Raw genomic sequence first — 20,545 nt, forward strand, 5'->3', positions numbered from 1 at the left:
CCTTTTGCTTAACTGCTTTATGCTTAAGTCATTTTTAAGCTCTCAGAAGACAAAGACTACATATGTCCCTCATACAACTTTAACACTGCCTGATACGCTCTTAAACATTGAATAAATCATGAAATCAACCCATAATCTAAGAAATCTAGAAAAGCTAAAGGCATTCCCTGCTCTGGACCATAGTAGTGTAAAAGATTCAAGAAATCACTGAAAGCAGGCTAGAGTACTAGCATTCGGCCTACAGAGGATAGCTCCTCTATATTTGATTCCTAGCTCTGCAAATTATTAGCTGTATCAACTAGGCACTTTAACTTTTCTGAAGCACATTTTCCTCTTGTAGAAAGTGGAGTTGGTGAGATTATTCACTTCAGAGAATTATGAAGTTAAGTGAATTCTTATTTGTATTGCGCTTAGATTAGTGTCTGGCCCAAAGAAACTGATAGCACTTACTCTAAGTGTGCACTTTGTAAATAAAATCAAATATCTGGCATTTCTTAACTGCTTAAAACATTGGCCCCCAAATAACTGTTGTATTCACAGGTTTTCCAGACCAAGAGCCATTATAAATCTGACAGAAATCTTCCAGCAAGGCAGCTTTAATTCTCTCAGCATTTCTATTGGGGTTCTTCAGCAGAGATACTAATATAAGTTGGCTCCAACCAAGACTTTTGAGAGGAGGTTAAAAAAGACTAATGGGACATTTGGTGTGTGTTTCTGTGGTACTTTACAATCTGCTTCTAGTGTCTCTATCATTAATGTATGTCTCTTTCTGAGCTTACACTCTGTCATTACTCATCTTTGTTTTGACTTAAACTGGTCACTGGAAGAGAAGAAGATTATGGGTCTTTTTAAGTTCTATTACTTTTTTATGGTGAACTGTAGTGCTAACAAAGAATAGGGGCACCCACATTGGCTTCAAACCAGAGCTGAATTCCAGAAAAACAGCTATATGGCAACCTTTAAGAAAATGGACTCTTCCTTTACCTTCAATTCTGTGTTTTATTTCACTCTATGTTTTTTAAGTGAGGGAAATAAAAAGAAAGAGCTAGGGTGCAAGTTGAAACTCCATTTTTATGGAGTTGTCACTATACTAATGTGATGGACTATAGTTTTGAAATGGGAAAAGCCTTATTGAGAAAATTAGAAAAAGTGGTGAACAAAAAGGACTTCAGATAAACTTGGTGATCAGTATCAGCATAGAAAAAGATAATAAGGTAGAAAAAAATGTTAGTGGAAAGAAGTGAACAAAAAGATAATATTTTAAATTGACTATATCAAAGCATTTTTATGTGATTATAGGAGATGACATGACCTTGGTAACCAAGGTCATGTGAATAAAATGGCTAGAGAAGCAACATCTTACCTGATTTTATATATGGATCCATGTGTGCAATACTGTAATTGTTGTAAAGTTCTTCTAAAATAACCCTTGTAAGCAATAACGATCCCAGCTACTCTTCCATTCTACTGTACACTTGGGAAAATTCACAGGAATGCTCCAGCATTATATTGCCCATGTTACAGCACAGAATATCAGTCATAATTTCAAAGGGAATATCCCACAATAGAAAAGCAATTTCAGAGGTCATTCATGATCCTAAATTTTTCAGCTGTGGCTTTGAAATCTCTCTTCTATTTACTAAGACTTATGGTGAGAGAAGCAGTTAGTTTTCCAAACGAGTTATGTCTGTCTGTCTTCTCTCCAACCTTAGTCATCTGGGAATTAAGCATGTGTAGAAGTTGTAAAGGGATTCTCCAAATGTTGACTGAGTTACTAAATTAATATGGAAGGAGAGAAACTTAGAAGAATTCATTAGGTATAGATCCTATACCATGTTGAAGGATCTCTTTGATGAGGTCAATTTATCCTCCATGTATTTATTTATTCAATAAAAAAGTATTAGGTGCCTTTTTGTTTCTTAGGACTACCACTATATATTACTACAAAATTTTGAAAGCTCTTTTTAATTCCACAACTTCAAATCAAGGTGTCTACAAGGTTTTATGGGATGTAAGGGAGATTCTTGCTCCTAGCTTCTACTGGTGGCCAGCAGTCCTTGGCATTCCATGACTTGCAGAAGTAGCACAACAGTCTTTTCCTCCATCGTCATATGACCTTCCTCTGTGCAACCTTTGTTTCTCCCAGTCTCGCTAAAAGGACGGCAGTCATAGGCTTGAAGACTTACCCTAATCTAACATAGATTAATCTTCATTTGATTACATCTAAAAATATCATTGCCAAATAAGAACACTTGATATAGTGCCACCCGCTGCTCCCCTCAGCAGTGTATTTCAGTAGATCTGCCTGTTCTGCTCCTTTCTCTGTCTCCTGTGAATCCTCTCACTGCCCCCCACCCCACTTCTGACCTACACTCCAGGTCTGATATGCAAAAATAAATTTTTTTTTTTTAAAAAAAGAATAACATCTCTTTTTAAGGGACACAATTATATACCCCAAAGGTGACTTTTTTTTTTTTTTCTTAAGATTATTTGTGCATACAGAACTAGGGTACAGGCCAGGTGCAGGGGCAGTGAGAGGATTCACCAGAGACAGAGCGGGGAACAGAGCAGGCAGATTGACAGAGTACATTGCTGAAGGGAGCTACGGGCTGGTCAGGAGAGGTCTGCCACGCCATGTGGGTTACCTTCCTCACTGGGATTGAACTCGTGCTTCATAGTGCTATGAACACCAGGGAGGTCCCTGGGTTTTTGTATTCTATAGGTAAGTGAAACCATCTAAAATCTGTCACCTGTTGACTGATTTTATTTAGCATAATCATTTTGTTCTCCATCCATTTTGTCCCAAATGCCACCATTTCACAGCTTTCTTCACAGCTGTATAATATTCCATTACGGATGCTCCAGTTTTCCTATCTGTAAATGGCTCTTGGGTTGGCTCCATAACTTGTCAATTGTGAACATTCCTACTATGTACATAGGTGAAGAGATATCTTTAAATACTAGACTTTTCACATTATTTAGATAATCACCTAATAGAGGTATTTCTGGGTCATATAGCATTTCCTTGTTTTTCTTTCTTCACTTCCACAGGTGCTGGACCACCCTGCATTCCCATCAGTAGTAGATGAGAGTTCCTTTTTACTGCATCCTTGCCAACTTATTAATTCCATTCTTTTTTAAAGGGGCCATTCTATCAGGGGTGAGGTGATATCTCAGTGAGGTTTTAGTGATGTTGAGTATTTTCTTATATGTCTGTAGGTCATCTGCATGCTTTAGTTATTGAGGTCCTTTGCCCATTTTTTAATTGAGTCATTTGTTACTAATTATATAAGTAGTTTAGAAATTTGGAAATTAATCTCTTATCAGATAGATGGTATATCATTATGTTTTCCCATTCTGTTGCCTCTTTGTTTTTGTGATAGTTTCTTTTGAGGGTCAAAAAAGTTTTAAGTTTGATACAATCCCACTTTTTAAATTTTGCTTTTCTTTCCCTTGCTGTTGGGGTTCAGTGCCCAAATACACCTCTCTGGTAAATGTCCCTTATATTTTCTTTCTAGTACTTCATGGTTTTGGTTATTTTGTACAAGAATTCACTTTGAATTATTTTTGTGTGTATGGAGTTAAATGTGTGTCTTGCTTTATTTTTTGCAAGTAGCTAACTAAGTTTCCCAGCACCATTTATTGAAAATGCCATCTTTTCTCCTTTGTATGGCCATAACTCCATTGTAAAAGATTAACTGTCCATATTGATATGTATTTATCTCTGGGTTTTAAATTCTGTTCTACTGGTTTGTTTGAGTTTCTGTCTTTGTGCCAGTAGTATACTGTTTTAATTACTGTTGCTGTATAATATTGTTTGAAGTCAGGAAGTGTGATGAAGCCATTTTTCTTTTCTCTCAAAATTGCTTTAGCTACTTGGGGCCTTTTGTAGTTCCATATTCCATATATATTTAATAATTATTATATTTCTTTAAGAAAAGTCATTGATATTTTGATATGTATTGCATTAAATCTATAGATTGCTTTGGATAATATAACTATGTTATTGTGTTAATTCTTCAAATACATAAGCATAGGAGATTGTTCCATTTGCACATTTCCTTGTTTTGTTTCAAAAAGTTTTATATTTTCATTGTACAGGTCCTTCACCTCTTGCATTAAGTTTATTCCCATTTGGCATGATTGTAAATGCAACTGTATTCCCTATTTGCCTATAGAAATGCTGTTGATTTTGCAAACTGCCACTTTACAGCATTCTTTTATTTTTGCTTTAAAAATTTTTTTTTGTAGAGTCTTTTGGTTTCTCTACATATATTAGCATGTCATCTATAAATAGTTCCAGTTGTACTTTTTTTTCCAACTTGGATCCATGTCTTTTTCTTGCCTAATTGCTTCACAGAGGACCACACAAACTAGGCTGACTAATAATCATGACAGTGAACATCCCTGTCTTGTTCCTGATCTTAGTGGAAATGCTTTCAGCTTTTCACTACTGAATATGAGATTGGCAATGGGTGTTGTCATCTATGGCTTTTATAATATTTAGGTGCATTTCATTTCTTCCCATCTTTGGGGTGTTCTTATCATAATGGATGTTGTATCTTGTAGAATGCTTCTTAACATCTATTGAGATGTGCTATTTGCCTTCCTTTTACTTGGGCTTATGTGTGACATGGATTGATTTGCATATATTGAACCTAGAATGAATCCTTCTTGATTGTGGTGGATGATGCTCTTGATATGTTGCTGTCTTCATTTTGCTAGAATTTTTGGAGGATTATTAAATCAACATTCACCAGCGATATTAGTCTACAGTTTTCTTTTTTGCACTGTCATTGGTTTTAGGATCTGGTCATTATTGGCCTACAAGTATATATGGGGCTTTTTTCCTCCTTTTTTGTTTGTTTTTTGTTTTGTTTCTTTTTTGAAAGTTTGATTAGAGTAAGTATTAGATTTTTATAGGTTTGGTAAAATTCACTGGAGAAACCATCTGGTACTGTGCTTTTGTTCTTGGAGAGAAGTGCTACTCTCTCAATTTTAGCACTTGTTTTTGGCCTGTTTAAGTTGCAAATTTTATCCTGGTCAATTTATTAATTTTCTAGCTTGTCCAATTGTTACATAGGGTCTTTTATAGGAGGTTCTATGATTCTGTGTATTTCTGCAGTATCTGTTGTAATTTCCCTTTCATTCCTGACTCTATTTATTTGGGTTTTCTCTCTTCTTTACTATGTTAGTGTAGCTAACAGATTTTCAGTTTTGTTTATTTATTGTTTCGAAGAACCAATTCTTGATTTCACTGATCCTTTGGACTGTTACTTTGTGTTCTATTTCATTTGTTTCTCCACTAATTTGTATTATTTCTTACTTTCTACTTTTTTGATTATTTTGCTGTTCTTTGACTAGTCTCCTCAATTGCCGTTAGATTGTTAAATTTGGATCCCTCATATTTTTATGGGTGTCTATATTGCTGTAAATTTCCCAGATAGTACTGTTTTTAAAGCATCTCAGAGGCTCTGGCAGCTTGTCTCTCCATTTTCATTAGTCTCTAGATATTTTTTGTTTCTTTGAGTTTTTTCATTAATCCAAGAATTGTAGAGAAGAATTTTGTTTGTTCTCAAAATTTTGGATCCCTTTTATAATGATGCGTGATATAATTGCTATTTTGTATATATTCTGAGACTTGCATATATATCTGTTTTGAAAATGCTCCATGTTCAGTGGAGAAGAAAGTGGATTCATTGCTTTTAGGACAGTAAGTTCTGTAAATGTCCAGTCAATCTGTCTTTATTTCTTTGTTTATTTCTTTGTTAATTTTCTGTCTGGATCATCTATCCGTTTGTGTCAGTGGTATGTTGAAGTCTTTGATAATGATTGCTTTTTTGTTGATATTTTATTTGAAACCTGTTAACAGTTGCTTTACATAACTAGGTGCTCCTATATTTGGATCATAAATATCAGTAACAGTTATATATTCTTGATGAATTGTTCCTTTGTTCATTATATAGTGATCCATCTTTGGATCTTTGTCCTTGAAGCTGTTGAAAGTCTAGTTTATAGAATATGCCAACAGTAGTCCCTGGTTTCCACGTTAAGTAGTTAGCATGTATGACCTTATTCTAGTCTATGATTTTTAATTGTGGCTATTTTTTATCCTTACAGAAGTGAATAGATTTAAGTTGTAGGGTGAATAGTAATTAATAATGCATTTTATAAATTTGGAAAGGCCATTTTGATTAATAGGAAACTATTTGAAATTCTGGAATAATTTAAGAAAAAATATTTTTATTTATCTCTAATATATACAGAAGCTCAACTACATTAACGAGACTCAGTCATTCAAACCATTGCCTAGTAAAGGTCCTTAAGGACACAATTTTAATGAATAAAAATGGATAAATTATAATTAGAATATCAAATTTTTGAATGTAAATAGATGTTTATAAAGTTCTTGAGGGGATTTGAAGTTTGTTTTCTTAAACACCTTTAATATTCTCCTTACAAAATTATTTATGCTGTTAATTTTAGATTATTTATAGGGAAGTAGTTTGTTAAACAAAGGTAATCATCAATCCTGGATCCTGAGCAACTTATGAATTCAGTTAGTCACTTTTTATTTATTCAACATGTATATATTTACATCTACAAACCAGATTCTGTAAGTAGCAGGAAATCCTATGATATGTCAGGACACATCCTATCCTCATATAACTCTCTAGTTGGGGAGACCAAGGTAGAAACAATCACATAAAAGTATGTTGAATTGAATACTGGTGGTATATACAGGTTGCTGGGTGAATGTAGAAGAGGGAAAACCAAAATCTTTGTTAGAGAAGGGAGGTAAGCTTGCTAGGGAAGGCGGAAGGCATTACAGTTTTAAGAGAAGTAGATGTATTTTAAATATATATATATATATTTATTTATGCACACAGAACTGGGTACAGGCCAGAGGTACAGGGGTGGTGAGAGGATTCACCAGAGACAGAGTGGGGATCAGAACAGGCCGACTGATGAAGTACACTGCTGAGGGGAGCAGTGGGCAGGTCAGAAGTCATCTGCCACGCCATGTGGATCACCTCATGCTGGGGATCAAACTCATGCTGAAGTGGCTTTCGCTTCTTAATGCTGTGCTTTAACCCGCTGCGTCACCAGGGAGGGCCCAGAATGTGTTTTTACTGGTAGACAAGGAGACCGAGATGTATAGTCACTTTCTTAAATATTGGGCATAGCTTTTTAAAAAGCTGAGGCAAGTAAAAGTTATGCCATTGTCCTTGAACTATAAGAAATTAAGTGTATACCTCAAGATGCAGATATGAAGGTGCTGGGTGAGAGAAGAGGCTGAGTTGTTGGACAGTAGTAAAGAGTTAAAATTTGTATGTGGTGTAGGATTTATTGGCAGATTTTAAGTAGAAGAGGACCAAGACCAACTCTGGGTTTTAGAAAATGACTTATGGGAGCAATTGGGGTGAAGAGACACTAAAGCAGTACTTTTTAAACAGTTTTTATTTTAAGCAGAGGAAGTTTGTCTAAATATAATCTTACATCAATAATTAAGATAAAATGTAAGAATAGCATTTTATTAGAGTAAATTCTTATATTCACACATAAAACTTATCCTATAAGGTCAGTGAAGACAGACTATTTCAAACTAAAGAAATGCGAAGTGAGGTGTTATAGATTACAGCTCCATACAGGATTGAACTTCAAAATTATATCTGGTTTATTTCTATACCATCTTGAGACAACCCAAATTTGCCAGGAAGTTGTTCTAAATAACAATAACTTTTATTTTCAATTATTACAAAAGTTTATTTTTACATCATTTTGCACATTTTTTTTTCCATCTCGATTGTAATCCCCGCGGGTTTCCCATCACCAAATCACCCGTGTGCCACCACCATAGTCCCGTGCATTTCCCTCCTTTCCCCCCACCCCCGTTTTTGATCCCATTCCCCACTCCACCCCCACAAAATGTCTCTGGTATATGGGTGTTCATTATTTTTGTAAATAACAATAACTTTTAAACAATTCTTGCTAAGTCAGAGTACTCAGAAGTCAAACTGACCTAGAAATATAATACACACACACACATATCTATATTTTTCAAGATTATTTTTTTCATGCATACAGAACTGGGGTATAGGCCAGAGGTGCAGAGGTAGTGAGAGGATTCACCAGAGACAGAGTGGGGAACAGAACAGGCAGATCGACAAAGTACACTGCTGAGGGGAGCAGTGGGCAGGCCAGGAGAGGTCTGCCACGCCATGTGGATCACCTCCAGGGTGAGGATCAAACTCATGCTGAAGTGGCTTTAGCTTCTCAGTGCTGTGCTTTAACCCTCTGAGCCACCAGGGAGGGTCCAGAAATATATTTTTTAAAAAGACTAATTTAAGAGGGGGTGAGTGGGAAGGAGAGTAGAATCCTTAATGACAGTCAAGTTCACATTCTTTGCCATGAATATAAACATTCAAAAGCATTTTGAAATTACTAAGTTCATCTATACTATCTTTTACATCTCACATTTTGGTTTCTGTGTACATGGTAGACATGGTAAATATATGCTGTATTAAAATGATCAAGTACAATGTACAAATTTGACCCAAAAAATAACAGATTCAGTCCATGAGGATTTAAAGACAAAAGTGTCTCTATTCTACAGCAAGACAAATATTCACTGGCATTTGTTTTCTGATCCAACTTGCAACTTTAATTTACTCAAACCAGACCTACCAGAAAATTGAGATGCAAAAAAGAAGTCATGGTTTTAGAAAGAAGAGACTCATAAAAATTTGTATGGGATTAGAAGAAAGAACATTTCTCTCTATTCCATTAAATACTCCTGCCAGGCAGAATTGGGAACAAAGTTGAAACCTACCTACCTCTTAGGACCAAAATCAGATGTCACCTTCTCTACGTGACATACCATGACACATTTCCCTAATGGTGCCTACATGTCAGCACATCCCATGATACAGAGTCACAAGCCTGAAAAAATGAGTCTCTCATCTAAATTTCTAGCAACTATTTTGCATTTCCATCCTTATACAAGTCTCCACGGCCCATGAGCGCAAACATTTCTGAAAACTGAGTTCAAAATACTTTTACTGACCAAAAGCTTTGTTGCAGACACCACATTATAAGTGTTAAAGATAATAAAGATGTGTTTAAATCCTCCTGTATAAACCCAGGAGGGTTACTACAATACAAACACAAGTGGCTAGTAAATTGTATGGCTGAATACTTTAGTGCTCTGACCAGATTAAAAATGAAATTAGGGTCCTTGGTGGCACAGCCAGTTTAAGCACAGCACTAAGAAGCTAAAGCCACTTCAGCATGAGTTCGAACCCTGGCCTGGAGGAGATCCACATGGCACAGCAGACCTCCCCTGATCCACCCGCTGCTTCTCTCAGCAGTGTACTTCATCAGTTGGCCGGTTCTGCTTGCTAGTCTGTCTCTGGTGAATCCTTTTACCGTCCCTGCTCCTCTGGCCTGTGCCCCAGTTCTATATGCATAGATAAATAAATCTTAAAAAAAAAAAGAAATTAAAGTGTATATTATCTTTGTCAAATATATAATTTTATATTTTATTATCTTCTTGACACCCAGATGTCGCCATGTGAAATCCTTAGGTCCAAATCCAATTATCCTTTTTATCCTAGAGTGGACCATTATGCCAACAAGAATGTATTATGCTACCCATTTTAACAAGTCCTTTCTAATATAAATGTGTAAAGCTAACATTCACATGTTACTGTATATCTCAGCATGCCCTGTAGTTACATGAAAACATAGGCGGGAAGGCAGAGGACACCTTTAGTTTTTCTATTTCAGGCCATATTTTGGTGGTGGTGGTGGGGGCAATGAGAGACTTTTGTTTGTTTGTTTTTGGTTTTCTCTTTCCATCTTCTTTCCTTCTTTTAGTACTTGTCACTACACAGTTACCATATTTAATGGTGTGTGCCATTAGGCTTAGTATCAATGGCTTTGCATCAGTTCCTCTGGTTTCTATACTGTCTTTATGCATATATTTGTTTTGCTTTAAAACACTCAAGTAGGACCAATCTCAAGGGATGGAAGGGATTCGTAGTGATCATTTCTCTGCCCTTTAGGTCTGTAAACTATCCTCCATGATAATGCCTTCTAAATTCTGAACAGTTGACTCTGCCTAGGCTGTTTTCAGTTGTTGGCATCTCTAAATAATTTCTTGTCAAATATGAAGGGGAATGGATGAACATATCCATTTTGACACCTCCTGAAATGGAAGTATTCGTTGACTATATCTGATGCATCACCCCACACCCACCCATCCAGCATCACTAATCACAGTGCGAAGTGACCTTTTACTTCCCTCGGCATTAAACGTGGACTGCTTGACCTTTGAGCCTCAAGTAGGCCATTCCCCAGCACCCTGTTGTATCTTTAGTACAATTCTCTTGAATCATTTTCCATCCTGAGGATCTGCCTTGGGCCTTAGAGGTACTCTGACATTTGCTAAGACTTCCCATTGGACTTCCCAGACATTTCTAGATCATGACAGTGTCATTTGATATCTTGGTTTTAAACATCATCAGAGCAGTTTGTGCCAGAGAACCTGAACTAAAAGGAAAATGATCACATAAAAACAACTAGGCTGTTTCTTCTCTGCTTATTAAGATGGTATTTATTGAAAAGTATTTTTTGTACTATGAAAATACTATCATAAATCCATGAATTTTTTTAAGACATCAGTGTAGAGACCCACCATTAGAAAAGAAACAAAGTACTCTATATGAATGAGCCCATTTTTTACCTTGCAGTTAGTAATACCAAGGTTTTTTGTTGTTTTTTTTTTTTTTTAGATTTATTTATTTATGCTTACAGAACTGGGTTTCAGACCAGAGGTGTGGTACGTGAGGGGCTTCACCAGAGACAGATTTGGGAGCAGAACAGGCAGATCTACTGAAATACACTGCTGAAGGTTGCTGTGGGTGGATCAGGAGAGGTCTGCCATGCCGTGTGGGTCAGCTTCCTGGCCAGGGATTGAACTCGTGCTGCAGTGGCTTTGGGGAGCGTCATAATGCAGTGCTCTAACCCATTGCTCCATCAGGGAGCCCATTTTTTTTTTAAATAGGTTTCTTTATTTAATCAGCTTTAGACTTATGTAAAAAATTGAGCGAATAGTGTAGAGAGTTCCCACATACCTTCCCTACCAATTTTCTATACACAGTTACCCCTATTAATCATATCTTTTGTGATCATGGTACATTAAGGTAAACCAATTATAATAAAACTTGATCATTTTATTATCAATACCTGGTAAGCCACTGGTTATTATCTACTTCAATTTTATAGTATCTCATTTGATCTTCACAAGAAACAAGTGAATATGGTAAGATAGGGTTACTCTTCTCTCTTTGCTGGGAGGAGGCTGAGAATTAGAAAGGTTTCTTACTCCCAGTTTATGGGTGTGAATAAGGCTTATAAGCCAAATTTGAGGCTATGTACTGAGTCCAGATTCCATTCTCCGTGTACTATATCATGCTGCTTCTACTTCTACTTCTACCCTGGGGTTTGGACATTTCATTCAGGAAATTTAATTGACAAAGCAACCTAAGTTAGGCCAGAAGTTAATACTAAGTAAAGCTGGTATTAAAATAACTCTATAATTCGATTGATGTTTATAGAGATTATATACAGGAGAACATCTACATCATGAGTACCTACTCCAGCACCACTGCCTTGTGTTACACTTCCACATAGACACCTCCTGAGGTAAATATATTGCGACTGTGCAAACTAATTGTGTATTGGCCCCAAATGTTTAAAAAAAAAAAAAAGCAAAACATTTCAAATGCACTAAATTAGCTACAACAAAATTTTAAAGTCTTGTTGTCATTTACTTTCTATTGAAATGTCTGAGAAAATTAGAATTCTGCTAATAGATAATTTTTAATTTGTATAATTCAGGCATATCTGAATAGATTAGAAATCTATTTTATATACATTATACTATGAAAAAATGAACACTATAAAAATTAGTAAGTCTTCTTCGTATAGAAAATGAACGTTTAGAAAATGTAGCAATGATATATACTAAGCTCTTTAAATATGTAAAAGACATGTAGAATTACAAAACAACATCGGAGGGGAGCAGCGCAAGGACTGATGACAATTCAAGTAGATGCATTTTAGGATATTTGGTTTTTGTGCCTTTAGAAAGATCGAGGACAGTAACATGCCTGCATCTGGGCTTACAATTTACTTTCTGTCATCACTGTGAGATTTAAAAAATCAAAACGACTATTGCTGTGTGGTGCATTTTTTAAATTGGAGGATAAATTTACACTTAATATTTCTCCTTGAATTTCAAACATAGTTTAATTACTTTGAGGAAGTAGTTTATTCTATCCAAAAGTTAAGGAAACTGAAGCTGGAATCATTGCCGTTGACACTCAGCTATTCCGAGTTCTCTGCAAGTAAATGCCAAGCTGCCAGGGTTACACTGCAGGAAGCTCTCTTGAGGCTCAAGTGTGGGCTGAGAAGTGGCAGGTGAGCTTCAGTGTGGGGAAGGTGATACATGTAGGGAAAATGAAGGTAAAGTAAACCTGGCTGCATTCACAGCCTGGCAGACTCTTACTTCTCAGTTCCAATATTGAAAAAGGATCTAGGAGAAACTTGCAACTGTCCCATGAAAGAATTAGTTCAGGAAGGTGATAGGAGTGCAGGTCAACATTCTGCTGTCCGGTGTCAGGAAGAAGTGGCATCCAAGCAGAAAACATGCTACTTCTGTAGAACAAGATTACGGTCCTCTAGTCTTGATGAAATAGAAGTAATTCTGCTTGTTTTTTCTTTTGAAAAGGCAGCAGCAGGCCACAGAAACCTTTGAAAAATACATTTTCCATAAAATTTTGAAAAACGTTAGTAGCAGCAGGCCACTCAAGGTATTTGTAAAGTACCAGGGCATAATGAGGATTTCCTGTTACGAAAGGCAAAACAATTAGGAAAATACTGTTAAAAAATATTGTGCTTGAGAGGCTCTGCTCAGAGCCCATCAAATCATGAAATCATAGAAGACTAGTTCTGAATATATGCGAATGTTTTTACCAAACTAAAGAATGTTGGCATCATGGAATATCCTCGAATCACTGCAGTCATGACTACTGAGGACGGGAAGTGCTATATTCTATACGTGACGGGGGATTAAGTAACCTGGGAAGCTGGGAAGTGCTAGTATATTTTAAGAAGTAAAGGAATCTAAGTATATTTATGTATTGTAAGATACACGTTTAGCAAAGAGAAGGTTAAAGAAGCAAAGCGGGACAGACCATTCCTATTTACAGTACCTCCCTTAGGGACTCTCACCAGAAATAGAATCATAAACCTTAAATAAATCATGAGTATGGTATTCCTTAGTTTTTTCATTTTAAAATGTGCATTAAAAGGGTTACTGTTAAAGATGGTAATGCATTTATGGATTACAAAATTTCTTGTTTTTTTTTTTTTTTAAGATTTATTTATTTATGTATACAGAACTGGGGTACAGGCCAGAGGTGCAGGGGCAGTGAGAGGATTCACCAGAGACAGAGAGGGGAGCAGAACAGGCAGATCGATGAAGTACACTGCTGAGGGGAGCAGCGGGCGAGTCAGGAGAGGTCTGCCACGCCATGTGGTCACCTCTGGGGCAGGCAGGGATCCAACTCATGCTGAAGTGGCTTTAACTTCTCAGTGTTGTGCTTTAACCTGCTGTGCTACCAGGGAGGGCCCAGCTTCTTGTTCTTATCCTATTTGACCTTCACTTTTGTTTGGGCCATTCTGTCAATGTCACAGACTTAGAAGTGTAGGAGGCTCCTTGCTTGAAGAGGATATAGATTATGTTTGTTTAGATTATGAGTTGAGAAACTTCAGAGACCATGTCTGCCACTTACTAACTGCATAACCTGGAACAAGCTTTTTAATTTCTTAAAGGCATATTCCAATATTTTGTAAAATTGTGTCACAAAGACTAGTAGCCTAAGGATTGTTTGAAGAATCATCGAAATATAATATATTCAAATCACCTAACACAGTGCATGATGCCCAGCAATTCTAATTAGCCTTGTCTACAAGCCTAGATTCAAAAGCTTGTAACAAATAAAATAAATAAGGTATGTCTCCATATTTTTAGTATAATTTTTCAGGAAGTTTTTTTGACCATTTTGAATATAGATAGCCTTTGGAAATGTAGGTGAAACAGTAAAATATCTAATTATTAAAACAAATTTAATGAATGTGTTTACATTAATTGGTGTAAAATAATGTCCTCATAAGGAAATAATTTCCTCCCATGATCCCATCTTGTAAAACTTTTGTAAAATTTTGTTCAGTCTCTGCATAATATCTCTGATGTCATCATTGCTGTAATCATGAGAACCAACTTTTAGTCGTCTAACAGTTTTCTGTTAAATCTCTTTCATGTTCATATTAAGTTGTTAGATGAGAGACAACAACTTAGTAAGACATCACTGTCATTTTTATCCCAAGCCACAAATAGCTGTTTACATAACACAGGTCACTTGATTTTCCATTTATTCTAAATGTGTATATTTCTCCAGTTATTTATTGCATCACAATTTGAAGTTATCTTTCAAAGACTTGTTTCCAATAATATTCTAACTCTTAATACTATGAGATCATCTCCATCTTCCTCCCCAATTCTGAAACTTGCCTCCATAATCATCTAAAAATCATATTGAGTTGGCCCAGAGCAATGTGTTTTCTCCAAGAAGTACTTTAAAATAATATAGGATGGGTTCCTTATTCCTAACTTAGTTGCAATTAAACAATTTGTAAGGGTTTGAACATAAACTTTTTTTTTTTTTTTTAGATATAACTGAAAGGGGGGTATGACTTATATTTTAAAATTTGGAAAATATATAGAGATAAATATAGTCAATATATCTTGAAACATATTCAAGAAAACATTCTCTTGAATTTGTATTTCAATTACATGATTTTATAAGCATTCCAGTTGCTTACTTTTTCTATTAATTCCACAAATGTGCTAGTGCTAGGATGGTACAAACATGTCAAAGAAAAAATTCTTGCTGCTATAGGAATTTTTAGACCCTGGAAAATATTCAATTCAGGAAAATGTATTGAAGACTTAATATGTGTATAACATTTGCAGAAAGATATGCATTACAATCCCAACCACTTACAAGCTATTCCACAATTTTAAAACAAATATACAAATGACTCTTGCACCTGAAAAAATTAAAAAGCTATAATCTTCTCTGGAGTTTTTATAGACAGATGTATCCAGTTGAGAAATAACTGAAAAGACTTCAGGTTTTGAACCATATTGTGGACGAGATTTATACATATGCAAGATATTCCTAGACATTTGGGGTAGGGAGAAATGTACCCAAAGCTCTGTAAGGCAAAATGACATAAGAAAAGGCATGGAAGTAGATAAATATTCAATAACAATAAGGAGTTGATATTGGTTATACCCTACGATTTATGCAAACTGGCGAAACGAGCCTCTGTAAATGTGATTAGATTGTGAAGGCCTTCTAGGCTATATTCAAAAACTCTCTTTATCCAATAAGAAATAGAAATTGATTAGCACAAAACTGAATAATGCTATTGGATTTGCATTTCCGTTTTTTTTCTAGGTTGATTTCTAAAAATAACTATGGGACTGAAGTAGTCTGGAAGAGAAAAATTACTTTAAATAAAAGTTTAGATATTTGTCATAGAAATTGAAGACCACAGGATTATTTGGCTGAAAAGCATAGGGGGATGGAAAGTGAAAACTGTATAGCTATGGCATTTAGCTGTACAAATTTGGTAAACTATTGGATATTGGATATGATGAAACCACATGGAAAAGCAAACTTCTCACAGCAAGGGTAATGCAAATTAAAGTAACAGTAAGGTAGCAACATATCTATTAATAAGTGTAAGCACAAAATGAGGTGTTAGAAGAGCTAAAGGGAAATGGTAGTTTTATGGTGGTGCTATTGCCTGATAATTCCTGGAAATGTGTATATGAAACAATGTTAAGTGAAAGAATTAGATCACAAGAAAGTATATAAATACTGATTATATCTATAATAATGTGTGTATGTTGACACATTTTCTAAAAGAATTTCAGGAATTTAAGTAGTTTAATGTTCATTTGCATATTCTTCCAAGAATGGTTATTTAAGTGCATTGTAATTTGAAAAGAATAGAATGAAAAATGATTCCCCATCTTACCCCTAAAACACATACAGTTGCACACATCCTTGCAAATGGATCATGGTAGAATATGATGTTCATTGTTTGTGATGTTGCAACATTATCTATAAATCAGGGATTTAATTAAGCTGTAGTTCCTTTCATTATCTACCATAAGTATGATGAGGCATTTTTTGATCACTGTTTATTATAATAATGAGAAAAGAAAAAATCTTTTCCTCCTAAATCTTGACAATCTGCAATGTTAAATCTTTCCACAGTATGAATTATTTGCCCCCACAAAATAAATACAGCAAGCATAAGCTTGTTTTTGCTTATTCTCTCTACTTTCTACCCAATACTCAGTAGCTCACTCTTGACCTTTGTCAGTTGGCAGATGTCTCCTACTTCTCCCCACCTGCCCGCCCCATCGATACTCAGAGATGTTTATTAAGCACACACAGCTAGACTTCAGATTATTTGCAGATATAATATACATGAGCTGATTGCTTAGTGTGTGCCACAGATTATAACCTGGCACTCTACACAGATTTCACTTCATCTTGATTATTACTACGCGAGGTCTGGACTATTAACCTTGTTCTTATGTGACAAAAGCTAGGCATCAGCTTAGTGGACAGCTATCTAAAGAGCCTAAAACAGTGTTCTTTCTTTCCTACAATGGTGCCTTTAAATGGCTAGTTTCCAAACAAGAGAAAGTAATACTGTGTTATGGTCTATAGTATAATATTAAATATGTAAAATAAATTTTTGCAAATCAGCATTATTTTTAAGGATGATGCTATTTTTAAAAAAAGAGTTATGCTGATTTTCCTCATTAAAATATATGTACTGTTACAATAAAATTTCTTTATAAGGGCATTTGAAAGATTTGATATAGAGCAATTCAAAATTATACAAGTAATTTAAGTGGGATCCAAACATGAAGTCAGATTCTCTACTACTTTAATGGCTTCAATTAAATAAAACTTATGAGCCGATAAAAATTTGGGAAGTTGTATTTAAAGAGGTGTGTGATATTGGCATGCTAACGCATAAAAGGAAATTAACATAGCATTATATTAAGTAACATTTAATGCAAATAAGAAAATTTCAAAGAAAGGAAAGGAAAATAGTAAATAAACACAAGGACTAAATGGAATATTAACCGGCCCTCCCTGGTGGTGCAGTGGGTTAAAAGCACAGCACTACAAAGCTAGCTGCAGCTACTTCATGAGTTCAATTACCCGGCCAGGTTGATGACGCACACGAGGTGGCAGACCTCTCCTGGCCTGCCTGCTGCTCCCCTCAGCAGTGTACTTTGTCGATCTGCCTGTTCTGCTCCCTACTCTGTCTCTGGTGAATCTTCTCACTGCCCCTGCACCTCTGGTCTGTACCCCAGTTTTGTGTACTTAAATAAATTTATAAGCATCCTGAATGCAATGCTAGCTTCTCTTTGACTGCTGGAATATCGAGACCGGAAATATGTACAGATGATAAGCAATACTTTAAGGTGGGGGCAAGAAGCAGTGCTGCTATGAATCATAGAAAGGTAAATTGGGAAACTGTCTTATTTATTAATATAAATGAATTTATTTATGCTGAGGGGAGCAGCGGGCAGGCCAGGAGAGGTCTGCCACACCGTGTGGAAAACCTCCCAGGCAGGAGGGGATCAAACTCAGGGGAAGTGGCTTTTAGCTTCTTAGTGCTGGGCTTTAACTCGCTGCGCCACCAGGGACGCCCCCCCTAAATAAATAAATCTTTAAAAAAAAAAAAGTATATTGACAATAAGAATGTTTTCTGACCAATTATATAACATTAAGTTTGCATTGGCTTGAGTGCAATGCTATCTTCTCTTTGACTGCTGGAATATGGAGACTGGAAATGTGTACAGATGACAAGCAATATTTTAAGGTGGGGGCAGGAAGCAGTGCTGCTATGAATCATAGAAAGATGAATTGGGAAACTGTCTTATTTAACCAAAGAAAATGTGACTATATTATAATGACATTCCTATACGTAAACCATGTGTACAAAATTGTCTATTCTTTGCTCTTATCACACTGTATTTGTGACTCACCAGAATAAGAAGGCTTGATGAGGAGGTAATCGTTCAGAAAAGAACTAGAATGTGTTTTAAATAGAAAAAGAAAAAGTACTACTTTATTAAGATACTGAGTTTATATCACATGTATATGTTTGTTTCCCCACCGTTTCTGTCTGACCACCACTACTACTATCTGCTGTTATAACTACATGCACAAAAGAAAGGAAAGGATGGAGTTCTATCTTTAAAACTAATTCAGGGCCCTCCCTGGTGGCACAGCAGGTTAGGACGCAGCACTGCAAGCAAGCCACAGCCACTACAGTGCAAGTTCAATCACCACCGTGGAGGTGACCCACATGGCGCAGCAGACCTCTCCAATCTTGCCAGCTGCTCCTCTCAGCAGTATACTTCGTCAGTCGGCCTGTTCTGCTCCCCAACTCTGTTTCTGGTGAAACCTCTCACCACCCCTGCACCTCTGGCCTGTATCCCAATTCTGTATGAACAAAATCTCTTTTTTTAAAAAAAATCTAATTCAAAACACAACACGTTCTTGGCACTGCAACCTGGACAGCCCAGGTTTCAGAATTAGAGTTCAGAATTTATCAGAATTAGAGTTTAGGGAAAGGAACACCATTTTATAGCATTAAAAAAAAAATACCCAATAGTAAATGGCATTAAAAATATGCTTGCAAAAAGGCATTACTTTCTAGTCAAGTTCTAAATATCTGTTGATGATGTACAGTTCATTCAGATTCCAGCGAATAATTGGAACCGAGATCTTATGAGTCAGAGCTCTCATTTAACTTGTACACCTGACAGTTGGATTTGAATTACATTTTATTACCAATCAACCTAAATTAAAATACCCATTTCACAGAAAATCCCTGCAGGTCCTCAAATATTAAAATGCATACTGTATGTAAATAGAATTAATGTAAGAACAATTACTAGCAAAAGCAATGATAGTGAACATTATTGTATTACCAGCATTTTTTAACTCCTCCTATCAACAACATGGAACATAATAAAATTACCAGAGGACAGTGCAATAACTTTTCTTGCATTTACAATTGGAAGAGCTTTTGACTTTTCATTCTTAAGTAGAAATCTAATGCCTTATAATAAGGTCACAGTGCTATCCATCAAATATATACTTATATAGTGACATTTTTACTTATAGTGACATATTTGCATGTTTGTGCAAATATGTGTATATGTGTGTATAACCATCCATTCCAAATTGCATTTCACCAAATTATTAACCTGAATGCTCTGTTCTTCATCCTATCTTTGTATGAACATGCATTTAAAAGACTTTGTGAATACTGCATGATAAAAATGTTTTATAACATTGCATGATAAAAATGTTTTCGATCCATCAATGTACAGATTATAAGACTTAGTGAAATTTTCTAGCTAAAAATCGGAATTGCTTAGATTTCTCTTATGGAAGTTTTAAGTTAGCTCTTCATTTCATGTTTATTAAAGTAGCATTAATTTGTAACACTTTATGTGTCTTGGGAGAGGGGGGTCAATGTGTATACCTCTACAAATGTTAAGTTACCATACTATGCCCACTACCAAAGCACCACTAATCCTTCACCATAGTCCTTTGGGTCCCATCCGCCATTTTCTTCCTAATCCCCACCATCCCTTTCTGGTAGCCACAATTCTGCTTTGGGTAAGATTTTAAGGGCTTGTTTTGGTTTATCTTGGCATGTTCCTTTATTTTATTTCTTGTATGCAAATGAATGAAATCATCTGACTCATTTCACATAGCATAATGTCCTCCAGCTCCACCATGTTGTCACAAATGGTAATGTTACATCTTTCTTGTGGCTGAGTAGTATTCCATTGTGTTTATATGCCACATCTCCTTTATCTAATCATGTGTCTTAGTCACTTAGCTGTTTTCATAGCTACACTATTGTGAAGTGCTGCAATGAACATATTGCATACAACCATTTGATTTAGTGTTTTGTATTAACTGGGTAAATTCCTAGGAGAGATACTGCTATATCATATGGTGTATTTAAAACATTATAAGAAACTTTTTTGAGAAAGTTCCATACTATTTTCCATAGAGGCTTGACTAGTCTACATCCCCACCAACAGTGTACAAGTGTTCATTTTTGTCTGCATCCTCTCCAATACTTGTTGTTTCTGGCTTCTTTGATATGGACCCCGTCTCACAGATACGGGGTAGTACCTCAATGTGGTTTCAGTTTGTATTTCCCTAATATTGAGAAATGACAAGCATTTCTTCATATATCTGTTGGCCATCTGAATGTCTCCTTTAGGGAAACATGTATCTGTTTTGCTGATTTGTTTATGGATTATTAGTTTTTTTTTTTTTTT

General features: G+C 35.8%; 1 protein-coding gene across 1 annotated transcript in view; it reads left to right on the forward strand.

Annotated features, from left to right (window-relative positions):
* The window catches only part of DIAPH2 (diaphanous-related formin 2), an 831,186-nt gene that overhangs the window by 780,269 nt on the left and 30,372 nt on the right, over nucleotides 1–20,545 (forward strand). The window lies entirely within an intron of this gene.

This window comes from Condylura cristata, unplaced genomic scaffold (genome assembly GCF_000260355.1).
Source record: "Condylura cristata isolate star-nosed mole 26May11 unplaced genomic scaffold, ConCri1.0 scaffold00019, whole genome shotgun sequence".
NCBI classification, from domain to species: domain Eukaryota; kingdom Metazoa; phylum Chordata; class Mammalia; order Eulipotyphla; family Talpidae; genus Condylura; species Condylura cristata.